This window comes from Ambystoma mexicanum, chromosome 1q (assembly GCF_040938575.1).
Source record: "Ambystoma mexicanum isolate Mex_15411 chromosome 1q, UKY_AmexF1_1, whole genome shotgun sequence".
Taxonomy (NCBI): domain Eukaryota; kingdom Metazoa; phylum Chordata; class Amphibia; order Caudata; family Ambystomatidae; genus Ambystoma; species Ambystoma mexicanum.
This window is the reverse complement of record NC_090922.1, coordinates 1,534,551,108-1,534,568,723: the sequence shown is the minus strand read 5'-3', so window position 1 is coordinate 1,534,568,723 and position 17,616 is coordinate 1,534,551,108.

Genomic DNA, 17,616 nt, shown 5'->3' with positions numbered 1-17,616 from the left:
TATATACCGTGTCTGGAGATCTTTTCACTCACCAATTCTTTTTAACATTTGCATGGTGCCTATGGACACTCTCCTCAAAGATCCCAATATAGCCATCCACCAAAACACAGATGATACTCAGTTGCACATGAGATTCAATATCATGCAGGGCATAATTCGTCCCCACGATTACCTAGCCATCATCTAGACCTGGGTGTCAACCGCCTACCTCAAACTAAACCCATCCAAGACTGAATTTGTCCTCATCGGACAGCCGACTCAAAAAACAACTTGTCCTACAATGATTGCACCTAGAAGGATTTGATCCACAACTCTCAGACTCAACAAAATCCTTGAGCTTCTCCATTGACATCAGCCTGTCCTTCCAGAAACACATAGCCAAGAAGGCCCAATTGCTTGGCTCAGAATCTATACCGTTTGAAAAATCCCTTCATCCTGCCACAGGACTTCCGGACGGTAGTGCAGGCCGTGGTGGTCTCTCACATCGATGGGGGAAAGTCTCTCCTAACAGGGCTCCCAGCTGTTCATTTGGCTCCCCTAGAAGCAGTCTACTGTGCTGCAGCACACCTTAATACAGGAGCACAGACATTTGACAGAATCACCCCATAATACGCACAGTAGGTTGGCTTCCACTCTAAGCCAGGATACTGTTCCAGGCTGCATGTATCCTCTACAAAGCAGTCATAAGTAGCACACCAGCCACCCTGGCAGCTAAGCTCCAGCAAAATGACCAACCGACTTGAATCACAACTCGTCTGCAAAGAGAGCACCTGCAAACAATCCTTTTCTTGTCATGCACTCACCATCTGGAACTCTATCCCAATGTCAGCTACAATTCTCCAGTTTGCAAATCTCTCAAAACATGGCTCTTTCAACAACAGCTGACCAAGTACTAATTCCAATGGACACATGTACCAAAGCACAGACCTCACTGTATTGCGCTATTGTTAAGAAATTCTTGCCCAAAAGCTGGTGACCCACACTCTGTACAGTGCTTCGCTGCTCTTGAGCTCGGTACAAAAAAATGTAAATTAAAAAAATAATTAGCAGCTGGTTTTGGAAATGGTTGGGTGGATGACACGCCTGGATCACTGCCCATTACAGAATGTTCTCCCCGGGGTAGTCAAGTGGCTTAGGAGTCGTCACCGTCATAAATCATCGCATATTATAGATTCCGTTTATTCCTCAAATTGATTTGTAGAACATCTGATGTGTTACAAAGCCAGAGGTATGATTTGTGTCACATAAAACCGTTGAAACATTGCACATTGATCTACACAATAGGTGATTGTGTGATGCCTATCAACATGAGAATGAAGGTGATTAAATAAAACTATAAATTGCATTCAGGCGACCACAAACATTAGCACCTACATGCTGCAGGAAATGTTAAACTTCACAAGGTGGAGGTGAGAAGGAAAGAGCAAAAGCAAAGCAAAATAGCTTTTACTCTTTTATTTTCATCTAAGTCACAAGAAAAAAAGTATGCCACCCGAAAGTGCACTTTGCAGGCAGTGTTTACAAATGGATTCCTATGGAATCTGTCTGGTCTTGATTAGGTGGAACACTGAGGCAGATTACATATGTTTTACACCGGCATGAAAATATCATGTATGATTAAAATTAAGCATTGCCTGAAAATGGACTGCTATCGGAAATTGAACATTTGCATCAACACGCATCTAGGAAAAAATAGAAGCAAAACTCAGACTTCCTGAATACCCTATTGCTCATAAAAAAAATGGATGTCTAGGTTGTCTGTAGCTGTTCCCACCTCTCCCTCCTACTTCAGCAGTGCCCACTCTTCTCCTCCTCGGATTCCGGTCTGGATACCTTCATGCAGGGGACCAAGTCACCAACCTGTGGAGAAGCCTCAGACCCACGAGAGAACCACTGTGGTAAAAGGCAAAGTAGAAAGGTCTATTTACAAGTACATACAATGAGGAAATAAACATAGCATTCAGGCACCTTATGTACTGTAAATGAATGTGGTAAAATGTCCAGAATAGTTGCCTGCATTATGGCAACACTATGCGAATAAGTTCCCAAACACACTTACAATATATAATTGATTGTACTGCATGGTAAGTGCTGTCATCTATGTGCTCGTGAAGGATAATCACATCTCATTACGAGTTTGGCGGTACAGTGAAAAAGTGGCAGTGATTTCGAAAGTCTGAATTCAGAGTTTGACCTTAAACGTGATTATTTACCGCCAGCATGAAGCTGGAGGTAAGTCCACCACTTTATGGCCAACAATTGGCAGATTCACTGCACAGTATTACCGATTGAAATAAATCAGCCTGAAATTCCCCAGGCGTTCTATGAAGTCCAGAAATGTGTAGCTACACTATCCTACCACCACTCCTAATCCAGGGGTCATGCCATTGGGCCGAGTGACGGTAATGGTAAAGGAGTTGGTGGTGGAAAATTGCTGGGCTTACAACTGATTTACCACCAAACTCCTGGTGTTCTTGTGTTGTTTACTTTATATTCAAAATGTCCCAAAATTTCTCTGTGACTGTTTCATGTTCCACCTATGCAGCAAACAAAATATATAAGAGCACACAGATAGTAAGAGGAATTTGATATAATTCAGTATCTGTGAAATAGAACCATTTGAAATTCCTAAAGGATTTTGAGACTGCTTTGGCACGGTCTCTGCAGGCAGCATGCACCATGCTTCCCTTGACACCTCATTTGATTATTGAAGCTTTGCTTCCGTACTTTGCGGAAAATCTCCCAAAGGCCAACAATAGCTGCATAAAGAGCCTCCTTCAGGCAGCAGGTTACATATATAGGCCTGTTCAACATAGCTACATGAGGTTTCTTGAAAGAAGATGGGCCTGTGACATCCTCTTCTAGTCTTCCTTTTGACTTTCATTGCAAGCGACAGTAAGTAGCAGATAGCTTAGGCAGTCTATGTCAACAGTGCTTGGCTACATGTAGATTTATTTAGTTTAGACTATTTTGATTTTTTGGTTGTTGAGCTGTTACAAAAAATGTTGCTGTTATTTTAGTCTCAAAGTATCATAACTGTTTCTCAGATTGAACATTTAGGCCCTCATCACGAGTTTGGCGGTAACCTTTAAATGCAGCGGTAGTGCTATTACCGGTGCATTTAAGGGTCTGCCAAATCACGGGTTTGGCAGATTTCCCCCCAGCTCTGAGCTGGGGGGAAATCCGCCAAAATTTTGCGCTATCGGTAAGAGCACGAAAATTCCCCATTAAGCCCAATGGGGAATGGGGAATTCCCAAATGGGCTCAGTGGGGAATGGGCAATACCCGTTCCGCCAAACCTATGATCTGGCGCTATTAGCGCCGGGGGGTTTGGCAGTAAGGCTATTAACGCCAGCGCTAATAGCACCAGCGTTACCGCCCAACTCGTGGTGAGGCCCTTAGTGTAAACAAGTTGTGGAAAGTTCAAATCCCTAAAATATGCCTTTTTTACCATATATTCTTTCACCAGCCTTAACAGTGACATCTCCCATCTATTCCATTCTTATGGACAATACATTTCACTCTGTCTCTATCTCTCTCGAATTCAACATCTGGAACACAGACTGCTTCTTTTCGGTAGTTCTCCTCAAGGGATCAATGTGAGTTCAGGCAAGAATACAGAGAAACCTAGCAAGACATAAAATACATGAATCTTCACACAGATACACAAATACACATCAATAGATGTATGTTTTTTACCCAATATTACACCCTCATGTAGCAGTTGTACATATTTATTTTGGAAGGCAATCAGTGAAACAATAACATACATGATTAGTTCAGATCATACAAGTTACAAATAAAATCATAGAATATGGAATAAAATGCTGTCCCACTTTATAAGAATATTTTATAGGCTAGAAACACTAAAGCTTAGCAAATAGAAGCTCCATCCTAGCCACACTTTAATCCTGCAAAATGAACATGTCCTAATAGGATATGGTTCCACTTCAGACAGAGTGGTGTGCTGTGGATCTGATCCATAAAACAATCCATAAATTCTAGGCTGCAACACACCCTTTGATCCTTCACAAACTTACTATACAAATACACTGCTCTACATTAAGCAAAGAGATACGTTAATCTCCATAAAAAGAAATGGAGGGGCGACTCAATTGAAATCTTATCACAAAAGCAGTTTATTCCTTATGATGGTTTACATTTGGACTTATTTAGGTCTAGGCGAAGTTGGTGGAAACTGCAGTGTCTGGGGGCTCACTAGATTATTTGAATGTATGATTTAAGGTTCACAATGTTTATTAAACAACAGCTGAAAAGTAGGGGGATTAAATTGGACTGGGGTTCCTAGGTAAATAGTCAACGGAATGTGTATGAAAGAAACAAGTTGTCTTCAAACAGTGCTCCTCCGTTGTTCCCACTCTCCCCTGAAAATGTCAACTCTCCTTTGTGGCAAGCAGTCACTCAATTGGCCTCATCATGAGTTGGGCGGTAGGCCTTTCATGTGGCAGTGACGCTGTTACCGCCGCCTGTAACGGTCCGCCCAATCTCGTGTCTTGCGTGTTTACTCCCAGCTCAGAGCTGGGGCAAAGAAGCCCGAAAAATGCCAAAATCGACCCAATGAGGAATGGCCAAAACCATTGATCTAACAGTACTACTGCATGACCGGAGGGTACAAAACTTGTGATTGGGACCAATGTCTTTGGGTTTTGAGTGTCACCGCAACTTAGGGCCTCATCATGAGTTGGGCTGTAGCCCTTAAATGTAGCGGTAACGGTATTGGCACCGTATTAAAGTTGGGCGCTAATTGGGCTGTTTTACCTCCAGCTTTTTTCTGGAGGTGAAAATCCCATTTAGCGCCCTGTATTACTGCAGGCTGTACTAGTCCGAGGTATTAGCTCCGAAGATTCAATGGACCCAATGGGGAATGGGGATTTACAGTTAACACCCAAACCATGTCCCGGTGGTAATACCGACAGACCGGTAGGATTTAACGCTATTACAGTTGGGCTGTATTACAGCCAGGATACCGCCCAACTCCTGATGAGGCCCTTAGTCTTGCTGGCTCTTGAGATGACACTGCAAATATCCCAAGACTCCATCTGCAAATCCTTGCAGGATCAGCCTACGGCTTTGGGTGCATATAATAATAGTTTTTTATTGTAGCGATGTAATCTAAAGCGCTTTACATAGGATATATTTGCATACATTACTCAAAATTGCTAATCATTTATCGACCTCGGAAGGATGAAAGTCTGAGTGGGCCTTTCTGGGATTTTAACCTGCAACCTGTAGTTCAAACACAGATTACAGCAACTAGTGTAAACTCGCTGAGCCATTTTCCCAGCTGCACATGCAGGAGCCTGCCGGTAAATTGCAGCCTGCACAAGGATGAGTGTTAGCATCTGATGTTGCTTTGGGTTTCGGGTACTTTTGTGAAGGTTTTAGCTAGTTCTTAGACGGAAAGCGAATTTGAATGCAGATAAAGGCAACTGTAACTTCCTGTTTCTTTTGTGGATTGAAAGCAACAAGACGATGCAGAGCAACACAGGTTCAAATCCCTGGTTCTTCTCTTAGAAACCTTTGGGTATTAAGTGCATTATAAATTATATATATATATATATATATTACTTTGTTAACATTTTTCCACTCAATTTTTTACCAGTGCACACTAATTCCTACAACTTCCTAATTTCATACTTACCCCCAATTTAGCAGCAGTATTGACCAATCTAGGAATTTTTTAAAGTAAAACCTGTTCCATTCCCCACTTATTATCAACATTTTTAACACATTTGTCAACTTTGTACTACTTTTTACACTGTTTTTTTGTTCGCCAACATTCGTGAACGTCTGACGTCATTGCAGACTTTCTGCACAGCATCACTTGACATTTCGGAACTGCATTTTCAGACGATCTAGGCAGTTTGAAGCTAAAGGTTTACCCTTCCACAGCTCCCAGACCCATTCATAATCATTGTCCATCTGCAATCCAGGAGAGAGCATCTGATTGAAAAAGTATTGACACACCTGCTAGGGAAGAGGCACAATGATGCAGATAAGGATCAAGGGGACCAGGAAGATGAGATAGAGTAAATGCCTATATCCAGCACCCAGAGAGAATCATGGGTGTGGCATTTTTTTAAGACCGTACAAGGGGTACCAAAGGCTCCGGCTACCCATGTTGAAGGCATTGAGTGTTGAATCATACTCAGTAGCGGGCAACATGTGCAGCACTCTTTTAGTGCCACATCCATGCGCCGTCACACACGCTCATACCACCCAGGTGCTCTGAGAAAGGCTGTTCATTTTTCAGGAATTAGTAGGATGTGTTCTTCTTCCTCATCATCATCATCATCTGATACTGCCACCATACAGGTGACTCATGTGGGGCAGAAGACCCCACCAGCTACCTTGCAAGCCATAAAAGAGGCTGTTGATCCATATCTATTGAAGACAACAGTACTCTGTATATACTGCAACATACCACTTGCAGAGGGGAGTAGTTTTGACGTGCTTTCGAGGCTGCAATCAAGGAGTATGAAAAACATTGCCCCTTACCTTAGATTTAAGCCATGCCCAACATCTTCCCCGGCCCACCTACCCCTCCATATCTGTGGTTGGTGCCCCTTCCCTCAATTGTGTCGCCCACCTTACTTCCTGGCCACTCTTGCAAAAAACAAAATTAATCTTATAGATTCCAACTTCTTCACATTATTTAATAAAGTAGTTAGACTCAATCAGATTCTTCAACATTTGCATGTGCATTTTGTACTATGCTAATGGGAATAATGTAGAATTGTATACTAGAGAAAAAGAAAAAATGACAGCAACACATTTCTGTCACAAATGCTTTTCTCTAGCATACAAGAAGGACCATAATCCATGTACCTTCATGACTAACTGATGGCACGTGCACACCATTGCAAAGGACAGCAATTCTACTGTTTTCACTTTTATATTTGTAACACTCCCTCATTGCCTGCTTTCGAACAAACATCCATCCAGCAATCACTTCCAAACACTGTACATGTAACCCTATTAACATATTAAACTTCCACACACCAACTGCCATGTTACAATGTTCTAGAACTCTTTTCCATCTGCATTTCCCTAACTTATACAAAAGAATTGTACATAGTGCAGCTATAAATGCACATGTGCATTGTGCAGTGAGAGAAGTGCATGCATGGAAGGGGGGTTAGGGATGGGCAAATGCTGATGGGACCCTTGGAATGAAGTGCGCAGGGGTGCCAAGGTGGGAGGCCACTAGCTAAGTGCTGGGGCAGAGAAGTCCTAAGGGTGGGGTACACAGCCACCAGGCAGTGGGCCTGCAAGGGCAGTGCTGAAGGTGGTGAGGTACTGGTGTTAACTAGGTATAGGGCCTGGAACCTGTGAGGTTCATGAAGGACCAGGCCACCAATCTCACTGGCAGTGGGATGAGTTAGCAGGGAAGGGGTGGTGGGAAACAGGAATAGAAAAGCAGAATTTTGAGAAGTTTCCGGAACTTAAGGAAGTCCAGCTAAAATTCTAAGAGTGGCAGGTAGACTGTTCCAAAGAGAGGCACCAGTCGAACAAAGAGACCTGCCTCCCACTCTCTGTTTGGAGAAGGGTTTCACAAACAGAGAATTTGAGTTAGAGAAGCAGATAGCTCTAGCAGGGGAGTATTTAGTGAGAATATGTTGGAAATAGCGTGGTCCCATGCTACCAGAAAGCTTCATGGATCATGCAAAGGGTCTTGCATTTCATATTTGTGGCCAACAGGAGTCAGTGTAGAAATGTTAGGACTGCCGAGTTACAATTCATGGGCCTAAGCCAAGGAAAAGTCTTGCTGCCCTATTTTGGATAAACTAAAGGGGGTGTAGGGAACACAGGGAGGTTGATGAAAAGTCTGTTGCAGTAGTCAAGCCTGTAAGGAGGTGAAGCTGAAAATCGTCCTTCTTGAAAAGATGTGAGGAGTGAAGGAAAGAGAGCAAAATGAGAGCAAATCATTGGCCTCACAAAATGGTGAAGCTAGAGGGCCCAAGGAAGGCGGCCAGAGGGTTGGAGGGAAACAGGGCACTGGGTTCCCAATAAGAAGGATTTCCATCTTACTGACATTGACACAGAGATTGTTAGCCGCACACCATGTTGTATGACGGTAAGACAGTCAGGGATGAGAGAGGGGGAGCAGAAAGTAGTAGAGGGAAGTTTCAAGAAAGGCTGTATGCCATCGTCAGAACAGTGGAAAAGAGGAGAGAAGGAGAAGATCAGGTGAACCAGAGGGATGAGATACATATTGACGTGCCACAGTGATAGGATAGAACCCTGGGAGATACTGCAGGTACAGAGTAGGGTGGTGGAGGAGAAACAGCCCAGTTGCACCTGGAAAGGGCAGTTAGTGAAGAAACTGATCAGCCAGTTCAGTGCCCGGTCCGTGATGCCAAAGGTATTATGGAGCCGTTTAATATGGATAGAATGGTTGACAGTGTCAAAGGCAGTGAAGAGATGAATGAGCACTATCCTGAATTGTACTTTGATCATAAATACCATATACACTTCAATTATATAATTCCGTCATATTACAAATATGGTATACTCCCCTTCCTTATAATACCTATAATAACTATACACATATGACTATACTGTAAGTGGCCAGTGGCCATGCCCCAAGAATCTGGCCACTGGCCATAACCACCACAATAGAATTAAACCATATGTGTACAATGCACCTTCAAATAACAAGATTCACTCAGACCCCACCCCCAATTCAATAATATACACAAACCACTGCACACACACCTCCACCTACACAGCTTCTTTCCACCTATAAAACTAGCTCTATATTTTCCACTCCCCCATCTTTTCCAGGCCCTCTTTCATGCACAAATTAACTCCAAATATATTTTCCAGACTTATTTTCCTCACGGCACTGTCCGTGGACAAAGGCTGTGATCCGCCCATCCAATATGGCCACAGTTTAAAAAATGATGATGTATCTCACGTTTTGAAACATCCAATCAGCATGCATCTCTCTGCAAAGTTTGGTGACCATTTGAAAGTTATTAGCTGTCCAAAAAGTACTCTTTCTATGAGTGATACGGAGGAGGATGACGAGGAACTCAAATAAAAGGTAGATGAAGTGCCTACCTCCAGCGCCCAGAGACAGTCATGGGTGTAGCAGTTCTTTAAGACCCTAGGGGTGTCCCAAAGAGTTGGGCTCCCGTGTTCAATCCATTGAGTGTGGGACCATACTCACTCGCAGACAACACAGGCAGTCCTCCTTTCAGAGCACCTCTACACACCGCCACACCAGATCAATCACTCGTGTGCTCTGAGAAAAGCTATTCCTTTCTCTGGAAGAAACAGATTAAAGTGCTGTACCTCATCTTTTTCAACCACTCCTGCTACCACACAGGCTACTCCTGTGGGACAAAGGATCCCATCAGTTGCCTCGCATGCCATACAAGAGGCTCTCAATCCTTACTTTTTGAGGGTCACAATTCTCTGCGCATACTGCGACAAAACACTCTGTAAGGGGCAACAGTTTTGGAATACGTTTGAGCCCTCTGTCAAAGAGTACAAGAAACACTGCCCAAACCTTAGATTTAAGGCCCGCCCAACATATTCCCCTGTCCAGCAGCCCCTCCATATCTCTGATTGGTGCCCTTTCCCTACTCTACCTTACATGCTCTACTCCCCTACAAAAAACAAAAAAAAGAAATCCCCCAAAAATATAGAAACAAAAAAAAGGTTCCTTTCTCAGTTAAATAATAGAACAAAACAAAAACAACGGAATGTTTTGCAGCCTGTATGGCCCGGAGTGTGGTGGGGGAATTAAAATAATTTTAATTGTTTTTCATTCAAAAATGGTAGGTCTTAAAATAATGTTTTTTTCCCCATACCCAGTATTATTCTTTTGTTTCGTTCACAAAGAAACAAACACATATTCCATAAGCAGTATCCTGAATTGTACTACAAAAAAGTGTGGAAAACACATTTGAGGTTATTTGGTGGCCAAAAGAGTGCCTGGAAAGGGTGGGGGAGTGGGTAAAAGTCCATATGGAGCTGTTATTATAGGTGAAAAAAAATGCGCAGGTGCCTCTGAGTCTGCGGCCAATTTTACTTTCCTCAAACATTAACGTGTGTCTGTGGTCGCCATTGGGATTGGGGGTTGGGGGGGTGAGTCATACCATTTGAAGGTGTATTGTCTGTATTTATGATATGGTTTAATTCTATTGTGGTTGTGACCAGTAGCCAGATTCTTGGCAGCATGACCATAGTATGTGTACAGTAATTATAGGCAATGTTGAGAGAGCATACATTATTTGTAGTATGTTGGAATGATATAATTGAAGTGTATATGGTATTTTCGCGGCTAGAAACACTTGTGTACAGGCGCATTATGAATGCCACATCATATCATATCATTGGACCCAGACATAGCAGGAAATTACCGCCCAATTACTAACTCCCCTTTCCTTCTGAAGATCCTGGATGAAACTGCATGAGCAAATTCAGGCATTCTTGGTCACTAATAACATACTAGGCCCGAAAGAGTCAGGATTTCAAAGAGCGCATAGTACCGAGTCCACCCTGCTCGACCTCAAGACAAACATCCTTCAATTTATGGATAAAGGGAAGGCTTCTTTACTGATGCTCCTGACAAATCCTACTCATCCTTTCAAATCGCTGACTGTCTTTTGCCAACCCTTAAGAAAGTAAAAACTCTGGGAGTCACCTTGGACCAAGAACTTTCAATGAGAGCTCATATCAGCAGCCTGGTAGCCAACACTTCCTACTATATTAAACTTCTGGCACTGTGGGATGTTTTTACCCATGCATCCAAGCCCTACAATAAAACTGTGCAGTACTGGCATGGAAAACATCATGATGGCCAGAACTCCCCAGAGAGTGCACAGAGAAAACATGAAGAATAGGCTGCCACTCATTTTTACCTATGTTGTAAGCACAGGAGGGCACTGCCTAAAACCACCATTGGGCTACACACACAGTAGCCTGAAACCATTGGGAATGGAAATGCTGATTGCCAAAAAAGCAACTCAGAACTGTGGGGAATTCATTTTCTTAATCCCAAAAATGGTTGCATTACCAGTACTCACCACTATCAGAAAGCCGGCGTTTTAAAACCACCAGACTTTTGTGTAAAACTGAACAAATGAAACAAAACCAGACCAACGAAAGACTTGCTAAGAGGTGGCTACAATGTAAAACTATATTCTGAAATGACTTGAAGGAAGTCATTATTTAATGTATATGTAAAAATTGTCAGTTTGATTTGAATGTAGAAAACTGGGAACAAAAAGTGACATTTAGCTGAAACCTGGCTTAATGAAACTGGATTCAGCCTGACAACTACCCCCGACAGGAGTTGAAACCTGCTCAGCTACTCTTCCCCTTGCCAAAAGGAGTTGTCACCCCCCTGATTAGATTAGGGATGGAGCAGCTGGGGACTACAGGGAGTTGAACAAAGGCCTGTCCTGGACTCAGGCAAATGTTATATTGGGGGTGTCGTAAAAGTGGCTTCCGCTTAGGGGAAACTGGGAGGGGCAGTGCCTCTGCTAGCAGCTGAGCTTGGGGTAAGTGGATAAACCAGTTATTCCACCCTGTGATGTGGGAAGCCACACCCCTTTTTGACCAGAACATAATTTTAAAAAGCTAGATAACTCATAGTGCAGACTTGTCAGAATTATATAAGTAATATCATTATTTTTGTGATTTTTCTGTGAACATTTTGAGAGGCGTTAGGACCCTGTGGTGTATACTGGGGGGTTGCTATCGGAAAATAGGGTCTCACTCCAAATGTCTGCATGTTAACAATCTGACACTTCATCAATTAATGTCCATACTCCTTGCGCACATGTGTGTAATTTTGGGTAAATGTCCGATATTGCAAAACCAGTTAAAAAGCGCAAAATGTTGTCATTTTTGAATGCAAGCCCCCAGGAAGATCAGAGGCGGACAAGCATGGACCATAAGGAATATATAATGTGCACATGTAATTTCAACAAATTGTATATCTGGGAAGGATGTATTTGAATCAAATATAGATTTGTGGGCAAACTGACCAGGGGAGGATCCTCTGACCCATAAACAGACTTCATCATGCTGACAATCCATTTCCTTCCCCCAATCATGGGAGAGGGGAGAATTGGGCCAATGACAAGTAGAGAGGGGCAGGCTTAGCTAGGCCCAGGCACACACCCATGTTCAAAACACATAAAAAGAGACTTCTGGGACAGGTAGAGACATTCAATTCCATTTGCTGCGGAGCATGCTGACCGACGACTTCACATCCAGAGATCCAGACTTCAAATCCATCAATCTCCAAAGACCAGAACTTTACTTCAGAACTTAAAGCAAGGGCCTAAACCCACAAACTGAGAACTCTTCTCAGCAGGCCTCAGCAACCTTAAAATCATTTGTGAACTATTCCACAGCCGGGCGAGCTGTTTGAATTCGTTTGCCAAGAACAATTGCCAGAGACCAGACCAGAGATCCAGAGTGACCCAGACCGCTGTGAGCAGAACCAGAGAGATGACCCAGATCACTGTGAAGTGCCGAGACCAGAACCGGAGTCCAGTCCAAAACCTGACCAGATCCGTGGCGAGGCCTATTTCAAATTTATATTGTGAGTACCTAGCAGAACTGTGCAGAACCAATCTCTTAGTTAAAATAATCTAATCCAAACTATTTTAACCTAAGTAGAACAGCCTCCTAGAAATCGTGTCATCTGTCATTTGTAAAGCTGCACAACTGTCACCTGTCAATTCTGAAGCTGCAAGCTGTCACCTGTCATTTTGAGTTTTACTTTAAATCCGAAAATCTACCTTTATTTAATCGTCCGTATCTCTGGAACCGTTTGTGCTAGGAACAAAATTTAACTTTCCTCTGAAAGCTTAGAATCTAAGCTTTCCAATGAACCTAGAACCTACTCCTTATATTTTTTCCGCAATCACGATTCACACACTCGCGAAATTTACCGCGATTTGCGATTTTGGCTCAATTTCTCCACTTGTCAAAATAGCAGCTCCATTCTTTCTTTTGTTAAAATCTGTTGCAACTTGGTAATAACTCATAGAGCATTGTTAAAGTGAGCCTGAACTAATATAAAGTAGCCATCACCTACCCTGAACCTCTAGAGGGAATTAAAAGCAATTTTAGCACCTTTTCACTTCCTTGCAAACCACATTAAAGTAATTCGCCTGTGTTTAAAACTCATCCCTGTTTTCTCTAAGCTTGCTGGGGGGGGACTGAATTTCGTATTGCATTTGACTGCATTCCTGAGAACTGTGTGCTCCTCTTTCAATCTCCTTCCATTTCTTACATTGCATAGGGGAGGGGGGTGAATTTCCAGAAAAAAAGTGATTATCTTATCTTTTGCTAAAATCATGTCAAGTATTTCTGTACTGCATTTTATTCCTCATTACTTTTCCCTTGAAATCATAAAAGTATTTTTGCTACTTTATCCATCCTATACTAACTCCTCATTGATTGTAAAGAAGTGTGCTAGTGCCAGTTTACCCATTGTTGATTAACACCATATGTCTAAGTGTACTATCAGATATTAATTTATTATAAAAGTGGGACATAAATATATATTGTTTAATTTTTCAAATAAACCTTTTAATTTGCAAAACAAACCTACTTCTTGGCTCAGTGGGGTCAGGGGGATTCTAAGAGGGGGGTGTTATACAAGGGTTGTCATCCAGAGTACTGAACTGATTATAAAAATACATCAATAAGGGTTTTCCTCAGCATCCCAGACTAGGCATTGACTTAGCTGTAGTGTTGATTGAATATCGCTTACCAAAGTGGGGGCTCGTCCGGGATATTCTGGGTTAGATTTATCGCTTGTGCAGATTAATACAGTGTGCTAACTGACAGGAGACATACATCCGGTCGGATCACCACGCTGGGTTACGCTGTAAAGCACTCCTCAAAGTCAAAGGAACGCTCTAAGGAAATGGTCTGTTTTGCAAAATCAAATACAAACTTCTGTAAGTCAGGAAGGAACTCAAATTCCAGAATGACGACCTTGGTAGATATGAAAATAGCCAGAGAGCACTTCTTACATAAGCTATTTGTGAGAGGTGAGTGGACTCATCAGGACCAAACGGTCTGGTTGCAGGCAATCGTGCAACAGGTCACTGAAACAGGGTCAGATATATGTGGAGATCAGGGTCCCCTACATGTGGCCCTGAGTGAACTATATATGACCCCTAAAGCCAAAGATGAACATAGTAAGATTGCCAGGATAGCGGCATATTTGTATCTATATATGGGAGCCATGCAGGACAAATGTGCTGAAGGCCAAGATCTGGCAAATAGGCAATAGATGGCGTTAGAGAAGGCCCAATCTGATATGGACTCTTCTGAGCAGACACTGCTCAGGAGCCAGGAGTCAGAATAGTACAGCAGACAGTACATCACTAAAATAAAGGAGGATATGGATGTGCTGCAACAGGAAAAGGCGGACCAGGATACCAGATTTATGGCCTTGCAGAAGGAGTACCAAGAAGGTTTGGACTCCCTACTGCAGAGCCAGAAAAAGCTTGAGCAACAATTAGATTTCAATAGGGCATGTGCCGAGCAGGTAGTCAGCATGCAAAGCCACCTAGATAGGGAGAAGGCAGAGAGCCATAAACTGATTTTGAAAGACCTGGATACCCAGGCAGAGTTTGACTAGGAGCACTAGAAAGCTGGTGCCTTCCAAAGGCAAAGGGATGACCTGGCGGCACAGATGCAGGCTCTTAGTCAGGAAAGGGATACCTTAGGCCAGGAAGTCTGCCACTTAGAAAGGAAAATGGAAGAAAATCACCTGGCCCTCCAGGGACTGGGTGACCTCCAAAAAGAACACCAGAACTTGTTAGAGCACACCAGGAGGGTGGAGGATGCTCTGGCAAGAAAGGAGCAGGTCAGTAGGGATGGGACTGAGGAGGTAACCCTCCTGCAGCAGAGACTGGCCCAGTACTCCAGGACCAATCAGGAGGCACAGAGAGAAAATGAGGTTCTCTGTCAGCACAATGATAGGCTCCAGCAACAGGTAGCGATGCAGGAGAGTCTAGTAAGGCCTTAACTGAGGAACTGAAAGTGCAGGCTCTTGCATTGCAACAGGGAGCAGGGGCTGATAGAGACGAGGTGCGCTTGGAAAGGGAAACGCCTGGGAATAACCTCAGGAGCCCTGGTACCAGAGGCCTTCATCTCTCCCAGTCCCTGGACTCTGCCACCCCCATGTCCCCTCGCGCACATGAGCCCAGGGCCACAGAGATGGCAGATTACTATCCAGCTAGAAGTATGGAGCTCATAGGCCAGTACCTCCCAGGAATGGATGGGCGGGCATCCGGGTATGGGCACCCAAGCACAGTGCAATTTAGTGGGGAACCCCAGGAGAGTAGGCCCATTAAGGGCATCCTGAAAACCTCTGCCCAGTTAGGTCAGTGGGGGGGTACCCATCAAATCCTGGCAGCAAGGAGGGATTTGAAGACTCCTCTGAGCATTACAGGACACAGGAGACCAGGTCCCCATATTCTGCCAGCCATTCCCAGGCTCGCAGAATCTGGGAAAACCTGGAAGATCAGACGGGCACCTCTGGGAGCAGCTCTTCTGAGTCTGAGGATGAATGGACCATGGTTACCCGAACCAAAAAGGCCAATAAGGCAAAAAGGGCCTTGCTTAAGGACCCATTGAAACAAATAAAGGCAATAAGGAGTGTCATCACGCCTTATCATAAGAACCCCAAGTATTCTGTTTGGGAACACTTGGAGCTCTATGAGCAAATGATGGAGACTTTCCATTTGAAGGACAGCCAAAGCTGTATTCAATATGTAAAGTGGACCTTCTCACTAGAATACTTCAGTTTCTTTGCGGGGCTGGAGGATCAAAACCATTCAAGGTGGTCCACATACAGGGCGGCCATCTTGAAACATTTTTCTGTGCACAGAAATCCTCAAGAGGCTCGCAAGGCAGCCTACAATTTGCAATGTGGGGAGGTTCAGGCCCCACAAGAGTTTGTGCAAGAATTAAAGCATGCTTTTGCGCAGACCACCAGAAGGGTACGCACGGATAGCAGAGAATTTATCAATACGTTTTTCCATGCCTTACCCAAATACATAATGACCCAGCTCGTGAGAGATTTTCATGAGAAAAGATCTTTAGACTGGGTCATTGAACAGGCTACCCGGATCTATGAGGTGCAGAAGCCTATCGAAAATAAAAATAATGCGCCGAAAAACCCCAAAACCAACAGCACCCCTGCTGCTGCCAAGGTGGCAGAGGTAAAGGTTGCCCCGTTTTGGATTTGGAGATGGGGGGGCCTAAAAACCTGCCTGCACCAAATAATTCACAGCCCAGAAGGCCCTCGGGCCAGTCACAGACAGGGAGTCGAGGAGGTAGTCCCACAAATGGGGTCCCCCGCTCCCCTGAATATGTAAGTCCCCGCTATGAGGGAAACCGACCAATCCTGGGTTATGTGTGGACTCCTCCAGCCCAAGGGGGGGGATCCAGCCAAGCACCTAACCCAGGGAACTTCCCCCCCAACTTCCCACAGGAGGGCAGAAATTCTCCAAATCCTGGGCAGAACTTTTTCCCCAGGTATCCACCCAATTTCCCGCCCCAAAATCATCCATCCTTCTTTTCCCAATTCCCTGTGCCCAGACAACCTAATCTGGGAGAGGGGAGGCCAAGGGTGGAGGGGTACCAAAATCTTCCCAACCAGGGGTACTACCAGAGAAGGGATAGCTACCCTTCCCGGGATCAGCCCAAGGGAGAAAATAGAGCCCCGTATCAGCCTGAGCAGGTTTCACAACTTGAGCGTCAGGTCCAAAATATGGCACGAGATCTGGGTCACATACTGAGGGCTCAACAGAACCCTCAGATGAGCATGCCACCGCAGAATGCCCCAAACTCTGGACCTGGTGCTCCAGAACAATGACGGGGGCAGCACCCCGATAACCCACCGGTTCCCAGGGAGGAGGCACAAGGGGAAGGGGGGTGTAAAGCCTTGGAGGAAGCTTCCTTCCCAACTTGTAAACAGCCCCTGGAAAACCAGGAACCGGAAACGAAATCTCTTGTCCCTGAAAGTCTGCCACCCAAGGAGCAGAGAGGAGGTAGCAGAAGCAAATGACCCAAACAGACCCACTTTGTGGAGGAGGTACAGGTCTTCCAATTTGAGGGAGGGGGATCCTCAGAAGATCCTGGGAAAAGGATCTTCTCCTTTAGAGATGGGGGAACTCCTCCCAAGGAAAAATGGGTCCCAAGGGACGCAAATTCAGACTGGGGAGATGTGGAGACTGAGCTACCACCGCCCATCATCTAATCCCAGAACCCACAATACCGAAATCCCCTGGTTCAAACCCATCCTGGTGACTGCCTCCAAAAAGGGGGGGTGGCCCAGAACCGGAACCAGGGGAACCCACAATGGCTCTGATCTCCAGTTGCCAACTTTTTCTTTCAGATTCCCAAGACTCTCCACAGAATTCTGCCCAAATCTCTTCGCTAGCAATGTCCAAAACCAGAAAATTAGCCCACCAGTTGTCCAAAAATGTGCATTATCTGTGCCCCCTTGAGGAGAAGGAGGGAAGATACTATGCCCCGGTACAAGTACAGGGGCAGGGTACAATTTTGGCACTGGTGGACAGTGGATCCCAAGCTACCCTT